Here is a 16,715-nt window from a genome sequence, read left to right as displayed (position 1 = left end):
CAGATGTCGCAAGGTTTGAGGGAGCGTGCAGTTGGCATGCTGACAGCAGGAATGTCAACCAGAGCTGTTGCTCATGTATTGAATATTCATTTCTCTACCATAAGCCGTCTCCAAAGGCATTTCAGAGAATTTAGCAGTACATCCAACCAGCCTCACAACCGCAGACCACGTGTAACCACACCAGCCCAGAACCTCCACATCCAGCATGTTCACCTCCAAGATCGTCTGAGACCAGCCACTCGGACAGCTGCTGAAACAATCGGTTTGCATAACCAAAGAATTTCTGCACAAACTGTCAGAAACCGTCTCAGGGAAGCTCTTCTGCATGCTCGTCGTCCTCATCGGAGTCTCGATCTGACTCCAGTTCGTCGTCATAACCGACTTGAGTGGGCAAATGCTCACATTTACTGGCGTTTGGCATGTTGGAGAGGTGTTCTCTTCACGGATGAATCCCGGTTCACACTGTCCAGGGCAGATGGCAGACAGCATGTGTGGCGTCGTGTGGGTGAGCGTTTTTTTGATGTCAATGTTGTGGATCGAGTGGCCCATGGTGGCGGTGGGGTTATGGTATGGGCAGGCGTCTGTTATGGATGAAGAACACAGGTGCATTTTATTGATGGCATTTTGAATGCACAGAGATACCGTGACGAGATCCTGAGGCCCATTGTTGTGCCATACATCCAAGAACATCACCTCATGTTGCAGCAGGATAATGCACGGCCCCATGTTGCAAGGATCTGTACACAATTCTTGGAAGCTGAAAATGTCCCAGTTCTTGCATGGCCGGCATACTCACTGGACATGTCACCCACCCATTGAGCATGTTTGGGATGCTCTGGACCGGCGTATACGACAGCGTGTACCAGTTCCTGCCAATATCCAGCAACTTCGCACAGCCATTGAAGAGGAGTGGACCAACATTCCACAGGCCACAATTGACAACCTGATCAACTCTAAGTGAATGAGATGTGTTACACTGCATGAGGCAAATGGTGGTCACACCAGATACTGACTGGTATCCCCCCCAATAAAACAAAACTGCAACTTTCAGAGTGGCCTTTTATTGTGGGCAGTCTAAGGCACACCTGTGCACTAATCATGGTGTCTAATCAGCATCTTGATATGGCACACCTGTGAGGTGGGATGGATTATCCCAGCAAAGGAGAAGTGCTCACTATCACAGATTTAGACTGGTTTGTGAACAATATTTGAGGGAAATGGTGATATAGTGTATGTGGAAAAAGTTTTAGATCTTTGAGTTCATCTCATACAAAATGGTAGCAAAACCAAAAGTGTTGCGTTTATATTTTTGTTAAGTGTATATGGAGACATAAGTACATATATTTGCAGAAAAGAGAAAAACGGCGGCCGTTTTTAATCACCAAACCTGCAGCTGCTGCCATTACACATCTGGCTGTTTCTTCTTCTTCTGCTATATTTTTAACACAGTATTCAGTAGCTTCGCCCTCATGTGGGAACACATGTAATTACAGCTGATCATCCCAGTAATCACTTAAAGCGTTGAACATTAAACTAGCATATATATATATATATATATATATATATATATATATATATATATATATATATATATATATATATATATATATATATATATATATATATAAACATGAGTGAGGGTGAAGCAGCCTATTAGATAATTAATAGCTATTAGGCTAAGCTATAATTGTAGCAGTACAACTGTATAAACAAAGGCTCAGATATGTTAAAGGTTTTATCTAAGGTTTACCCTATTTGTTATGGTTAGGTAATCTAGGTAGAAGAAATTCCATCTTCTACATGTTTTTTTAATGGGAACCCAAAACTTCGATATTATTTCTTGATGTCTATTAGAAAATCTTTTGAACTGAAGAAGCAATTTGTTATACAGAAACCCTTGTTTAGCTAATCTACTAGTAAGTTTATCGTGTCTAGTGGAAAAACTTTGGTAATTATCACAGATGCGACCAATTCTGACTAATTGAGAGGTGTAAACACCGTATGTAGGTTTACTCAGTATGTTACTACTCATACAAGGAAATTTTACAATATGAAAGATAAAATCATCGCGTTTGTCAAACGGCTGTTCTAAACTGTCTATAATGCTCAACTCTATCGGGAAGTTCGCAAATGAGAGTTTTCACTTGCAAAATGAGCCAGTACCAGGACAGTTTCCTTGGTAAGGAGTTAACAAACGGCGTATAGTCAAGATTATGTTACTGATGTTACGAAAAGTTTGAAAGATATTCAAAGATTCGACCTTCTGAAAGCCATAACTTCAAAGCGAATCGCCGTTTTAAAACAAATGACACCTCTTTCCAAACATAATACAGACCGACCAAATTGATCATTTTCCCACTACACACCCTCAAAAACAATGTAACGGCCCAATTGCAGCGTAATTTTTTCAGGCAGCAGTGTAAAGGGCCTTTACTCTGTTATAAAGCTAGCGAGAACTATGAATCCTAATTACAACCCCAATTCCAATGAAGTTGGGACGTTGTGTCAAATGTAAATAAAAACAATACGATTTGCAAATTCTCTTCAACCTATATTCAATTGAATACACCACAAAGACAAGATATTTAATGTTCAAACTGATAAACTTTATTGTTTTTGTGCAAATATTTGCTCATTTTGAAATGGATGTCTAACACATTTCAAAACAGATGGGACAGCGGTATCTTTACCACTGTGTTCCATCGCCAATGCTCAAAGAACACCTGTCTGGAACATTCCACAGGTGAACAGGTTAATTGGAAACAGGTGAATGTGATGATTGAGTATAAATGGAGCATCTCCAAAAGGCTCAGCCATTCACAAGCAAAGATGGGGCAAGGATCACCACTTTGTCAACAACTGCGTGAAAAAATAGTCCAACAGTTTAAGAACGTTTCTCAACGTTCAGTTGCAAGTAGTTTAGGTATTCCATCATCTACAGTCCATAATATAATCAGAAGATTCAGAGAATCTGGAGAACTTTTTACCAGTAAGCAGCAAGGCTGAAAACCAACACTGAATGTCCGTGACCTTCGATCCCTCAGGCGGCACTGCATTAAAAACTGACATCATTGTGTAAAGGATCTTACCGTGTGGGCTTAGGAACACTTCAGAAAACCATTGTCAGTTAACACAGTTCATTGCAACATCTACAAGTGCAAGTTAAAACTCTACCATGCAAAGCGAAAACCATACATCAACAACATTCAGAAATGCCGCTGCCTTCTCTGGCCCAAGCTCATCTGAAATGAACAGCTGCAAAGTGGAAAAATGTGCTGTGGTCTGATGAGTCCACATTTCAAATTGTTTTTGGAAATCATGGACATTGTGTCCTCCGGACAAAAGAGGAAAAAGACCATTCAGATTGTTGCCAGCGCAAAGTTCAAAGCTAGCATCTGTGATGGTATGGGGGTGTGTTAGTTCCCATGGCATGGGCAACTTACACATCTGTGATGACACCATCATTGTTGAAAGTTGCATCCTGATTTTGGAGCAACACCTGCTGCCGTCCAAGCAACGGCTTTTTCAGGGACGTCCCTGCTTATTTCAGCAAGACAATGCTAACCACGTTCTGCACGTGTTACAACAGCGTGGCTTCGTAGTAAAAGAGTGCAGGTACTAGACTGGCCTGCCTGCAGGCCAGTCTAGTACCCTTGAAAATGTCCCTTGAAAATGTGTGTTGCATTATGAGGTGCAAAATACGACAACTTAGACTTGATTTACGATTTCAGTTGGGCTGTTGAACAACTGAAATTGTACATCAAGCATGAATGGGAAAGAATTCCACCTACAAAGCTTCAACAATTAATGTCCTCAGTTCCCAAACGCTTATTGTAGAGTAGAGTAACTTTATTGATCCCCACGGGGAAATTAAGGTGTCAAGTAGTGTACACAAATACACATAATGCCCACATGGACATTTCAAGACACACACATACACAACAAGCATTTACACAGGTCAAAGTCAAGGGGAGGAAAAAAAAAAAGCAATTGTGGAAAAACATAAAAACATATCCTGTGAGTTGAGGTAGACAAGAGATTAACATGACCAAGAAGCAATGAGTGTTGACAGATAAGTCTATGATGTAGTACTGTGATGTAGAAGTTAGAAGAACTAAGACATAAATAGTATTCAACAAAGAACAAAAATCCTGGTAAGGTGCATGAAGACATTTAGCAAAAGTTGAAGTGATCAAAAAGCAGTGTTAAGTGTACTAAGCAATGATAGGAGTGAAGATTTCTCAATCGTCACAACTTCATAGTCCAGTAAAAACTGTATTGCACAGTCCACACACACACACACATGCCTAGAGGTATCCTGGGACTGAGCCAGCTCAGGCATCTCACAGTCTTTGTGATAAGCAAGGAAGAAGTATGTCCAGTGTTCATGAGAGTTCCATAGTGCAGTGATTATCCTAGATAGTGCAGTGCAACCGTCCCTGGTAGTGACAAATAGTGGGGTAAAAACTGTTTTAGTGTCTTGTAGTGAACACTTAGCATTCTTGAATAACTGGAGGACATGGGGTCTTAGGCAGTCCAGTCCCCAATGATGATGTCCTTCTGTGTGTTGTTAAACAGTTGAATGGCCCATGGGACAAAGGACCTCTGTAGCCTGTCTGTACTGCAGGAGAGGGCACGGAGTCTGTGGCTAAATAGACTCAGCTGGTTAGTGAAGATGGTGTGAAGGGGGTGTTTCTGATTGTCCATTATAGAGTCCAGTCTGTTCAGGGTTCTGTTCTCAGCTGTTGAATTGAGAGTCTCAAGCTCCATGCCCACCATTGAACCTGCCTTCCTCACCAGTCTGTCCAGACGTCCAGCGTCTCTCTTCCTAATGCTACCACCCCAGCACGCCACAGCATAGAAGAGCACGCTGGCCATGACAGACTGGTAGAACTTCAGCAGAAGTCGGTTGCAGACATTGAAGGACCTCGGCCTTCTGAGGAAGTAGAGCCTGCTTTGGCCCTTCTTGTAGAGTGCATCTGAGTTTGTAGACCAGTCCAGTTTATTGTCGAGGTGCACCCCTAAGTACTTGTAAGTGCAGACTGTCTCCACATTTTCTCCCTCAATAGAGACAGGCACCGAGGTGGGGCGGATCTCCTGAAGTCAACCACCATTTCCTTGGTTTTGGTGGTGTTCAGGTGCAGCTGATTGGTTCGGCACCATCCCACAAAGTCCTCCACCAGTTCCCTGTACTCCTATTGAGTGTTGTTAGAAGCAAAGGTGATGTAACACAGTGGTAAATATACCACTGTCTCAGCTTTTATGAAACATGTTGCAGGCATCCATTTCAGAATGAGCAAATATTTGCACAAAACAATAAAGTTTATCAGCTTGAACATTAAATATCTTGTCTTTGTGGTGTATTCAATTGAATCTAGGTTGAAGAGGATTTACAAATCATTGTATTTTGTTTTAATTTACATTTTACACAATGTCTCAACTTCATTGGAATTGGGGTTGTACAATTAGACACAATTCAACCACTAGGAGCAATGGACACCCACAGTCCAGTGCCTGGGGACCAACTCCAAATGCAGAGAGGTGGGGCTCAGTGGAATGTGGTGAGGAGCTGTGGTCTCAGCCTCCATCATAATTCCTGCAAACATGGGTTCTCTCTCTGGCTTTGAGAGAACCCACATGCTTCCCAGTCTTTGCCCCTTTTTGACAAGGTTACCATAAGGCTTTTTTTTCTTTGCACAGTAAAGTTTTAAGTGATATTCTTGAATGCAATTCTGTGTTGTAATGCTTGATAAGGTTTCCCAAAAGTAATCCTTTGCCCAGCACCATCAAGACCCCAATGTTTTTCAGTTGCATTTGGTAGAGTAGGGCCTATATTTGTTGATAACATTGAAATCTGGTTGGGGTCTTGATGGTGCAGAGGGTTATGGGCCTTTAAATACAGCCAATTTCGCAAAATGACCAGACTTTGAGCACCCTCTATATTCAGCGCCATTGATCCCCCAACCAAATATGCATATAAGATGAAAGAGTTTGCCTCCCTATGTCATTTGATAGTTAAACTAGCTTGGAGACTAGATGGCGCTGAATGTTACACCACTTGAAAGATGGGAATTTAATGAAATATCAGTTTTTTCCATATTTTTGCCTTGAACTTTGATAACCCCTGGCAAGGTAAACGTTTGGTTTTCAGTTAAAAATTTTTTGGAAAAGTTTGTTTCTTGGTAGGTTCCATCTCTGAGCCAAGTTTCATTGACATCCAAGTCGGCTTGAATCACACCCTAATGTAAACCTGTCTGAAATTTAAAAATATTGGCTCTTAAGTTGAACACAAGACATGAAATATCTTTGGGTCATACTGTCTGCAATGAAATAAAGGAAATATAAGGGCACTTTGCATTTTTCAACCCATCCCAGCCTTTTCTGATTTGGAGTTACAATACAGCATCAGCCATTTGCTGCCCCGCATTAAAGGAAGCAACACGCTAAGGACCCATTTGACAAATAACAGTGACAAATGACTAAAATCAGTGTTTGTATCAAGAGCAGTGACTCTAATAAAGACTGTAAGACATTAACAGTTGAGATGCTCATGATGATGGCAGCAATCAGAAGTATGAGTTTTCTATTAGTCAGGGCCCATGTACACAATCATTAACCCCTCCCCAAACAACACCATTTATAAGTTGCTCTAAACAAGAATGGGGTGTATGCAGCCACCTGAAGAAAAAGCACGCAGTTTTTGTGTGGCCAGTTTGAGTGCTTTAAGTAGAAAATCACTGAACATTTCAGAAAGACACTCGTGTCATACTACAGCACCTTTTCAGGTAATCAATCAGACTGCGTAAAACAGAAGAAGCAGCTTGTTTTTGCTGTCGGTCTACAGTCAGCTGATATGTCTCACAAAATATTACAGCAAAGATAAAGAATTTTATCTGTGATAGCAGATTGGACAAATGCTGTGTACCTGCTGAGGGTGAGTGGTTTTGTCATTGTACACATTATAAAATAGTTGTTAACTTTTTATTGTTGTCATAGGAAGAAATCCTGAGATGAGTTGTGGGACAAAGCACTTTCCTCTGCGCTTTTCAGACCGGAAAACACAGCACAGAAACCAAGTCCTAACACCAGATAGGGCCTGAAACCCCAGAGAGAGCAGGTCCCACTTGGGACCACTCACCAGCAGCCTTTTGCTGCCTCTGGTAGGGGAGGAATTGAATACATTGAAGGAATGGTGAATTCAGAAGATCATCATGGCATTGTTGAGCAAAAGGTGTTGTCCAGGTGTGCCACAACACTGTTTGAGGTGAAGGTTTTGTGTCTTTAAACAGGGCCAGGATCTAAAGCACATTTCCAACAGCAAAAAAGAAACAAAATTAGTGAGTCCTGACATAAATCCCATTGAGCTTCTTTGGAACACGTTGAAATCTGCCACTGCAAAAAGTACGGCTGTAAACCTTAAAGCCTGAGCACAGGGCAGTGGAAGAGTGGCAGAAATTTTAAAGAATGTCCTTCCTGAAAGCACTGCTCTCAAATGTTAGTGAAGATTTAATAATTGTCCTTGGTACGTTTGTGTTTGTGTTATTTAACTGTATGCCAGATTATTTTTTAATGGACCATTTTGTTAAATATCTTGACAATACAAAAGTGGTACATATGGATAAAAAATGTATGAAATTGCCATTTGTCCAGCTGACGAAAGTGCACTTTTCTGTTTTTAGGCTAGTTGTGGGAGCGGGGTGCATGTCATGGACAGCTTGTCTCAGCGCCACCAGCAGATCAACCAGACCTTTGAAGAGCTTCGACTGGCCACCCAGGAAACTGAAAATGAACTACGAAAGCTACAACACAGTCAGGAGTACTTCATCATCCAGTACCAGGAGAATCTGCGTATTCAGGGTTCGGACACAAGAGCACATCATGTACTCACTTACGCAGCAGCTAGTTTTTACATACACTGTACCTAAAAAAGTACCCACCCCTTTGTGTTATTACATCCTTTATTATCCTTGCTGTGGAGAGGGAACAGGGAATTTTGGAAAGGGTACCATTGGGACATCTGTCCATGTGATTTGTTCTTAGTGGCACCTGTCTGGGACCATACTAAAACAAAAATGGACGAAATGGAGAAAAATGGGGACTATAAATTACAAAATGGGGCAAAATGTAACAAATTGGAGCAGAGTGAACCAGACTGACTCCAAATAAGTATTTTTATTTAATTGCTTGGCTTTTGTGGGGTTTTTTTTTTTTTGTGAGATGCGTTCAGCACATGTAGTAGGGGCAGGTGGCCTTCAAGAGATGAAATTTCAGACAATGGGTCAGTCTGATCCATTTTGTTGCATTTTAACCCCATTTCGTTATTATCAGTCCCCATTTCGCTAAAAAATTAAAGTACTTAATGGAATCATATTTGGAGTCAGTCTGCATTTCGCTATGTTTTACCCCCGTTTTGTTATCAGTCCCCATTTTGCTCCATTTCACTTAAAAATAATTCAAGTACTTAATTGAATCATATTTAATAATATTTGGTGTCAGTCTGCTCCATTTCCTTACATTTCCCCCCCATTTTGTGATTAGCAGGCTCCATTTCGTCCTTTTGTCTTTTAGTATAGGCACCTGTCTGGATTATACAGGATAATGATGAAGTCCTATATGGGCACCGGGGTTTGGCTCTGGATAACATGGCCCTCGGACATGATGCCAGTTCATTGCAGGGCGCTGCCCACTCAGTCCACCCACTTACAACTTGGTGTACTGAGATGTCTCATTCAAGGACACACACACACACACACACACACACACACACACACACACACACACACACACACACACACACACACACACACACACACACACACACACACACACACACACACACACACACAGGTAGTGTCTCTGGGAATTAAACCCAGGTCTACATATTGGAAGTCCATCTTCTATTCTGTGGTTATAAACGATAGGCATCGTTTGCTCTCATGGCAAACCTGAGCTGTGGATTTATGACCCTTATGTGATTGTTGGTTTAACGATCTTGTTTGGGAACATACAATCTTGAAGTATGTTTGTGACATGTGGCTGAAGCCTGATCCTTGCATGTCTGTACCATTAATCACAAAAATGAATGATTAGAGGGTCACACACATAAATTCACAAACATTCTAACACACGCAGATGAAATTATGCCAATACATCCTTTTTTAAGGGCTGCTACACCAGCAGAACAATAGTTTTGCCCTACAGAATGCCTGTATGAAATATAGCCCCCCATCCCAGAGCCAGGACCCTGTGGCTCTGTGATAAATCAGCCTTGGAGCTGCTGCACACTCCACATGCTCAGCCTGAACCTGGCCACACCACAAACACACTCCTCTGAGGGCTGTTTCTCATGAAGCTTCACAGGAAGACAACGTTGAATGATCAGAGGTTCTGAGAAAATTACTGACAAGGAAAGGCCAGTCAGCATCTTTGAAGATTTATTTTTAATATATAAACACAGACAGACAGACATAGGAAACCTGACAAAACAGCAGGTTTTTGGAGGTTCCCACAGTGGAAAACCTCACAGTTCCAGATCCACTGTGATATCCAGTCTGATGGTTTGAGCTCCACAAAAGAAGCAGAGGTCAAGGTTCAGTCAGTGATAGACATAAGCGCAACAACTGGGTAACTCTTACAAATGATTAATCATCCCCAAACTGGCTGTGAAATCCAACACTGTTAATTCACTATGTTGGAGTTGCTGTTGCCAAAACATCATTGGCCTCCAATTTTTATTGGTCTGTTAAGAAGATAATCACTTCATTAAGAGACGTTTCCAGGAAGAATGGGACAAAAAACACCTGAGACGCTTCATCACTTGGTATCATCAATGCAAAAACATCTGCCCTTCTTTTTCACAACATATTCTATTAGAGTTGTAATATTTACCTAGGTTATGTTTTCGGTCGAGTTTGTTTGTTTGTCTGTCTGTTTGTCAGTAGGATAACTCAAAAAGTTTTGAACGGATTTTGATGAAATTTTGTGGAGTGGTTGGAAATTACAAGAGGAACAAGTCTCCGCACACATGTGACTATCGGTCGGCCTCGAAGAAATTCTGGCAAACCGTCTGACGCCTCAGGAGGCGGAAGCAGCTCTCCACCAGCACTGTCTACGTTGCGGTTGGGGAGCTGTTGACCCTGACTGGGGATCTTGTCGGGCGGTGGAAGGAATACTTCGAGGATCTCCTCAGTCCCATCATCACATCTTCCAAAGCGGAAGCAGAGATTGGGGACTCAGAGACAGACTCATCCAGGCTGAAGTCACCGAGGTGGTTAGAAAGCTCCTCGGTGGCAAGGCTCCTGGGGTGGATGAAATCTGTCCTGAGTACCTTAAGTCTCTGGATGTTGTGGTACTGTCTTGGTTGACACGCCTCTGCAACATCGCATGGCGATCGGGGACAGTGCCTCTGGATTGGCAGACCGGAGGGGGTGTTCCAACTACAGGGGGATCACACTCCTCAGTCTCTCCAGTAAGGTCTATTCCAGAGTACTGGAGAGGAGAATTCGACCGATAGTCGAACGTCAGATTCAGGAGGAGCAGTGTGGTTTTCATCCTGGTCGCAGCACACTGGACCAGCTCTACACACTCCATCAGGTGCTCGAGGGTTCAGGGGAGTTAGCCCAACCAGTCCACATGTGCTTTGTTGATCTGGAGAAGGCGTTCGACTGTATCCCTCAGGGCACCCTGTGGGGGGTGCTCCAGGAGCATGGGGTCCAGGGTCTTTTGCTAAGGGCTATCCAGTCCCTGTGCGATTGCAGCAGGAGCTTGGTTCACATTGCCAGTAGTAGTAAGTCAAACCTGTTTAAAGTGCACGTTGGTCTCAACCAGGGCCGCCCTGTCACCGGTTCTGTTCATTATCTTTATGGACAGAATTTCTAGGCGCAGCCAGGGTGTAGAGGGGGTCTGGTTTGGGAACCACAGAATCTCATCTCTGCTGTTTGCGGATGATGTGGTTCTGTTGGCTTCGTCAAATCAGGACCTTCAGCGTGCACTGGGGTGGCACTTCACAGCTGAGTGTGAAGCGTCCAGGATGAAAATCAGCACCTCCAAATCTGAGGCCATGGTTCTCGACCGGAAAAAGGTGCCTTGCCCTCTTCAGGTCGGTGAAGTGTCCTTGCCTCAAGTGGAGGAGTTTAAGTATCTCAGCGTCTTGTTCATGAGCGAGGGACAGATGGTGTGTGAGATCGTCAGATGGATCGGTGCAGCATCCGCAGTGATGCGGCCGCTGTATCGGACCGTTGTGGTGAATACAGAGCTGAGTATGGGGACAAAGCTCTTGATTTACCGATCAATCTACATTCAGACCCCGGAGGAGCTGGGGGAGGTGTGTGTGGAATGGGAGGTCTGGGTGGCTTTGCTTGAGCTGCTACCTCCGTGACCCAACTCCAGATAAAGCGGAAGAAAATGAATGGATGGATGGAGTTTACATCTGGAAAACAATATAACATGGTGAGTCTGGCATATTCAGCATTTTACCCCTTTTGTTGTGTTTTGTGGCAATTTTATTTTTATTTTATTTTTTGCTTTGAGGAGCTGGAGAGTGTGTGTGTGTGTGTGTGTGTGTGTGTGTATATTGGCATGTGTGCGCTGCTGCTGCTCATTGTCCCCCTCAGCTCATTACGAAAAGGAATGTCTCCAAGATGGATTTTCCCCCAGCAGCAGATGTTTTTGTTTAGATTTTATTGATAACAGCACTCATAATTAATCGTACACAAACCTGAACCTGGAGCAGAGATGGTCACTGACAGGCTGCGTTTCTGACTCATGGTGGTGCAGGTGCACAGAAACCTTCACAAAGCTGCAGCTTTTACTGTGACTGCATCAAAATGAACAGTTTTCATCATAACACAACATCACACTTATGTCAACTTTAGAATTAATCTGTGCCTCCGTTCTTAATGTTATCAGCTACATTCCACTGAAGCGCTCTCTGGGACGCTTCAAGTTGCGATATCAGTTGTCGAAAACACCTGAGTACTCACACGTACTTTGTTTTCGATACCTTTGTAGCTGTTTGCTGCAAATGTCGTATACTTTGAAATAGAGCTGAAATGATTTGTCGAGTAAGTCAAATAATTCGATTACAAAAACTGTTCAAGGCAAATTCTGCACCTCCACGCTTCGTTTAACTTTGTAGTACATATGCCATGCTGGTGTGAGGCACTGCAACATCCCCAGAAAAAAAAACAGAAGACTAGAGCATAACAGCTAATCAAATTAGCTATGATAGCTACACCTTTCCCACACGACACATAGTAAAAAATAGCCTTTTAAGAGAAAGATAGTCTACATTGATCATGTGAAACAGACCTACTGCGCATTTAAAGTGAAGCAGTGTGTTTGTATATTTAAAAAAAAACACACGGTCCGCCTCTACGTGAGGAGTGACTATTCGCCCAGCTGTAGCTGTGTGGAGGCCCTCACACAGCTACAGCTCTGTTCCCGGCTGCACTGACAAACAGTTTCTGAAAGAAGATCCTCTCAGCAAAAGTCCACCCTTTCAACTGTTTTGCTTTTTAATTTTCGATTTTTTTGGGGCAATACACAATGTTTCACAAACACTGTAATCAAATCAAATCAGTTTTATTCATATAGCGCCAAATCACAACAAACAGTTGCCCCAAGGCGCTTTATATTGTAAGGCAAAGCCATACAATAATTACGGAAAAACCCCAACGGTCAAAACGACCCCCTGTGAGCAAGCACTTGGCGACAGTGGGAAGGAAAAACTCCCTTTTCACAGGAAGAAACCTCCAGCAGAACCAGGCTCAGGGAGGGGCAGTCTTCTGCTGGGACTGGTTGGGGCTGAGGGAGAGAACCAGGAAAAAGACATTCTGTGGAGGGGAGCAGAGATCAATCACTAATGATTAAATGCAGAGTGGTGCATACAGAGCAAAAAGAGAAAGAAACACGTAAAATAAATACTTAAATAAATAAAATAAAATAAAAACAAACGTTGAGGCTTGCATGTTCAACCTCCAGATGAAATGCATCTGCTGAATTGTAGAGAAAGAGGGATTAAAAAAAACAAAATCACACAGGGACCCTGTCCACCAACATTAAAAAAAACTTAAAAATGGTTAATAAAACAAAACAGACACATCCCACTGCCACTTCAGCAAAATGTCAAGACTTTGGCGCAGCGACATTGTGCCATTCCTTAGTAAGGAGAGTCCTGGACAATTGATGATGTTTAAAAACGCAAAAGTACTTTTTATCCGATTACTCGATAAATCACCAGAATAATTGATAGTATACTCGATTACTGAAATAATCGATAGCTGCAGCCCTACTTTGAAACTGGTCACGGAAGTGCACAAAGTAATCCTGGTGGATCATCGGATGGTCACTAACAGCCTAAATCTTAATTGTTGTGATTTTGGTGTGACATGTCCTTTACGTTCACCACCTCCCGCCAGTTAGTTGTAATCCTTGTTCCAGCCTTTTGTCTAAGTCCTATTTTTTTTTTGCCTTGCCATGTCTTGACCTCACCTTGTTTTTTTTTTCAGATCTGCATTTGCCTCAGCCCTTGTTATTTTGACTCTCCATGTTACTGAACACTGCTCATTGTTTTACCTTTTTTGACCATTTTTAACATTTGCCTCACACCTGCCTGTACCTCTGCATTGCTGCCTGCCTACTGGTGTACTGAACCACTGCTTTGCTACCAGATAAAGCCTTTTGATTAATCCTTCATCTCTGTCTGAGAGTCTGCATCTGTGTCCACTACCTTCTGTGCCATGTGTCCACTTATCCTGACAGAACAAAATGGCCAGAACCTGTGCACAGCAGACTCAAACTTCACCCTGAACACAGCCACCTGGACATCATTACAGTTAAGGAGATTTTGTCTGACCTCAACTTTTTTGTGTCTGTGTTTTTGTGACAGCTACTCTCTGAAGAAGAAGTTTGGCTTTTTGGACCAGGCTTGGGAACTTGTGGAAGCCAACACCTGGCTATATGAAGTCTTTCCTGAACTTGAAGACCTGCACAGTATATTCACCCAGGAGAGACTCCCTGAGTGGGTGAGGCAACCCGAGGCATACCTGTCGTCTGAACATCAACCTTCTGACAGTGAGTCAGACTGGAACAACTTAGATGATGATGATGACTCCTCAGAGGTGGAGTCATCATCATCATCAGCGCTCCAGGACACGACTACATTTCTCTTCAAGATACAGTACCAGAGTACCTGAACAGTCCATGTCAACAGAGTAAGCAATGAGTTTTGTTGGCACTTGACCAGATCCTGCAATGTGAGCCAGATGTTTTGAAAGCTTGCTGACACTAAGACGCAGTTCGAGTAGGGTTGGGTATCTCCATCCGTTGCGGACCCCGACAATTTTTTTGATTGAATGACATTTATGCCACCTGTACCAAAACACCACGATCAATAACTCTGTCCGGTGTTGCACCATTCTGCCACACTTTTGCACAGAAACTGTCCGCATCTAATCAGCCCAGAGGACTAGTTCTATGGTCATGCTTAGCACCAAGCCCAGCCACGTCCAGCAGGAAATCGCCAGAGCTCACACTACGAAAACCTCGAGCCGCACCAGAGTGCATACCCCAAGAGCAAGTGGCCCATGCCCACAGAGAAATCTCCAGAGCCCACTCCACATAATTCTTGAGTGGCACCAGCACACATGCCTCAGGAGCAAATAGAGCCACCGGTGCCCACAGAGAAATCTCCACAGCCCACTTCACATAAGTCTTGAGTGGCACCAGCACGCACGCCTCTGGGGCAAGCAGAGTCGTGCACACCCACTGAGAAATCTCCAGAGCCCACTCCGCATAATTAATGAGTGGTCTCTCAGCAGTGTGGATCTGGAAGAAGGAGCGCTGCTGCTGAAAATGCAGGACATCTGGGATGTCTGCAGAATCAAGTGTTTAAAAATCTCCCAGCAGCTATTTAAGAGACTATCAAAAAAGTGGGCTGAAGTTACTCCGTCTCTCTTCCTCTCTCCTTCTGCTCTTCTGTCTGTTTTCTGTAACTAGAGTTCTGTTTATGATCACTTAGTAGGTAAAGAGCCACATAGATTTTACAGTCCTGGTCACAATCCTTAGTTTTAGTTTTATGCACAGAACTAAAAATATATTCAGAATTCTAATCCAATCCGCAAATCTGATTGGTTAATCGTGTGAGATTTCAGACCATAAAATATCTTGTGGACAGTGGCAAAATATTAAAAGTGTTTCACATTTAATGTGTTGCTGACTGCATTTCTGTGCAGCTGTCAATAATGGTGCTGTCAGCTGAGAGCGACAGAAACTAGTGCAGCAATGATGATGCCGAAATGTGTGGATTTAATGGATTTAACTGGATTGATTGATGGATTTACCGTGGATTTGACAAGATGGAGAAATCTGTGGGTCTGCTCACAGAATTTCCAGTTTGGCATGAACACGCTTTTTCTATGCTAAGCTTTGACGAGCCGACCACACTCTTTCACAACGATTCGCCGACCAGAAAAATAAACCGTGCCAACGATGGAATTGGATTAGAATGTTGTGTTTCATGATTTGCGGACGTTCATGCTGGATTACGATTGCAAATAGCCATTTTACCTTTTTAAAACTCAATTTGCAACTGTAAAATAGACACAACAGGGTTATTCCCTAACTGATGCTCCTCCTATATCAGAGTGCCTTTTTGACTGTATGTTGTTTTGCTGCAAGTATTGACAAAAGATTTTCAAACTCACTCGCTTATTCGACTCTTATTTTAAAATGTATTCTAACAGTAAACTCATACCAAGTTGTGTTCAGGAAAAATTTTCAAAATGACTGAAGATAATTTCTGCATTAACCAGCTGACTGACTAGATTCTGCTTTGTTTTCAGTCAAATGGTTCATGAAGAGGCAGACCAGCGGGTGAAAAGCTCCTGGAGTTTCAGGGGTACTGTTGATGCAGTTTGGAGCTTCATAGATCCTCCTCTCCATCCAGAACTGCGAAATGTGGAAATCCAGCGCAGACTAACGACTTCTGGCAGCATCTTCTGGAAACATTCTGGAGGATAATCCTTTGATGACTGATCTGGCTTTGATCACTGACTCACTAACTTAAGTCTATTTTCTGAGACGGAGATTTGCTTGTATCTACTGTATATGTTTGTGGTTGCTTAGTTGATTTCATCAAAACCCTCTTGATAAGATGATGGGTTTGATTGAGGAAAAGTTAAAATCTTTTTTTACAAATCATGTCAACAGCAATCAGCTACAAAATAAAACAGTCATCTGTGTTTTGAATTTTCGTCAGCTATTCTGTCCAAATGTTCTGGGGTTTTTGTTGTTGTTGTTTTTGGATACGTATCTGTGTAGTTGTATAAATAAATATTTGAAAGTACAGTAAAACAAGATTGAACAAAGTTGGATAAAAGGACACCAGAACTATTTCTGGTCCTGCCTCCTCCCACATCAGTTGGTTCTCAGACAGAAAATCCTTCTGCCAAGAACCAACAGTCTGTTTGTCCATCTGCACAACAATCCCAAACAAGAGCCACGCAATGACAGAATTCCACATTTAGATTTCCTCTCTGATGTTTAATGTTGTGTTTTTATATTGCAGTAACTGAGTGTGTATCCCTGCCAATTCCAGTAATGAATCCACGACGGTGAACTGTCGCACCACCCAGGAACAACAATAAACCAAATACCTTGGATCCTAATTGTGGAATTTTGTTTCTGATATTTATTAAATAAATAAGTCTCAGATT

The 16,715-nt window shown here is 42.6% G+C and overlaps 1 long non-coding RNA gene across 1 annotated transcript; it reads left to right on the top strand.

The window, feature by feature from the left end:
• Positions 1-14,138: 14,138 nt before the first annotated feature.
• On the top strand, positions 14,139-16,253 carry LOC117531485. Its single transcript, XR_004566633.1, has 2 exons — positions 14,139-14,213; positions 15,843-16,253. It is a non-coding gene; the product is annotated as an uncharacterized LOC117531485 (long non-coding RNA).
• The last annotated feature ends 462 nt before the right edge of the window (positions 16,254-16,715 follow it).

Source organism: Thalassophryne amazonica, chromosome 18 (assembly GCF_902500255.1).
Source record: "Thalassophryne amazonica chromosome 18, fThaAma1.1, whole genome shotgun sequence".
NCBI classification, from domain to species: domain Eukaryota; kingdom Metazoa; phylum Chordata; class Actinopteri; order Batrachoidiformes; family Batrachoididae; genus Thalassophryne; species Thalassophryne amazonica.
This window is presented reverse-complemented; position numbering and strand designations above follow the sequence as displayed.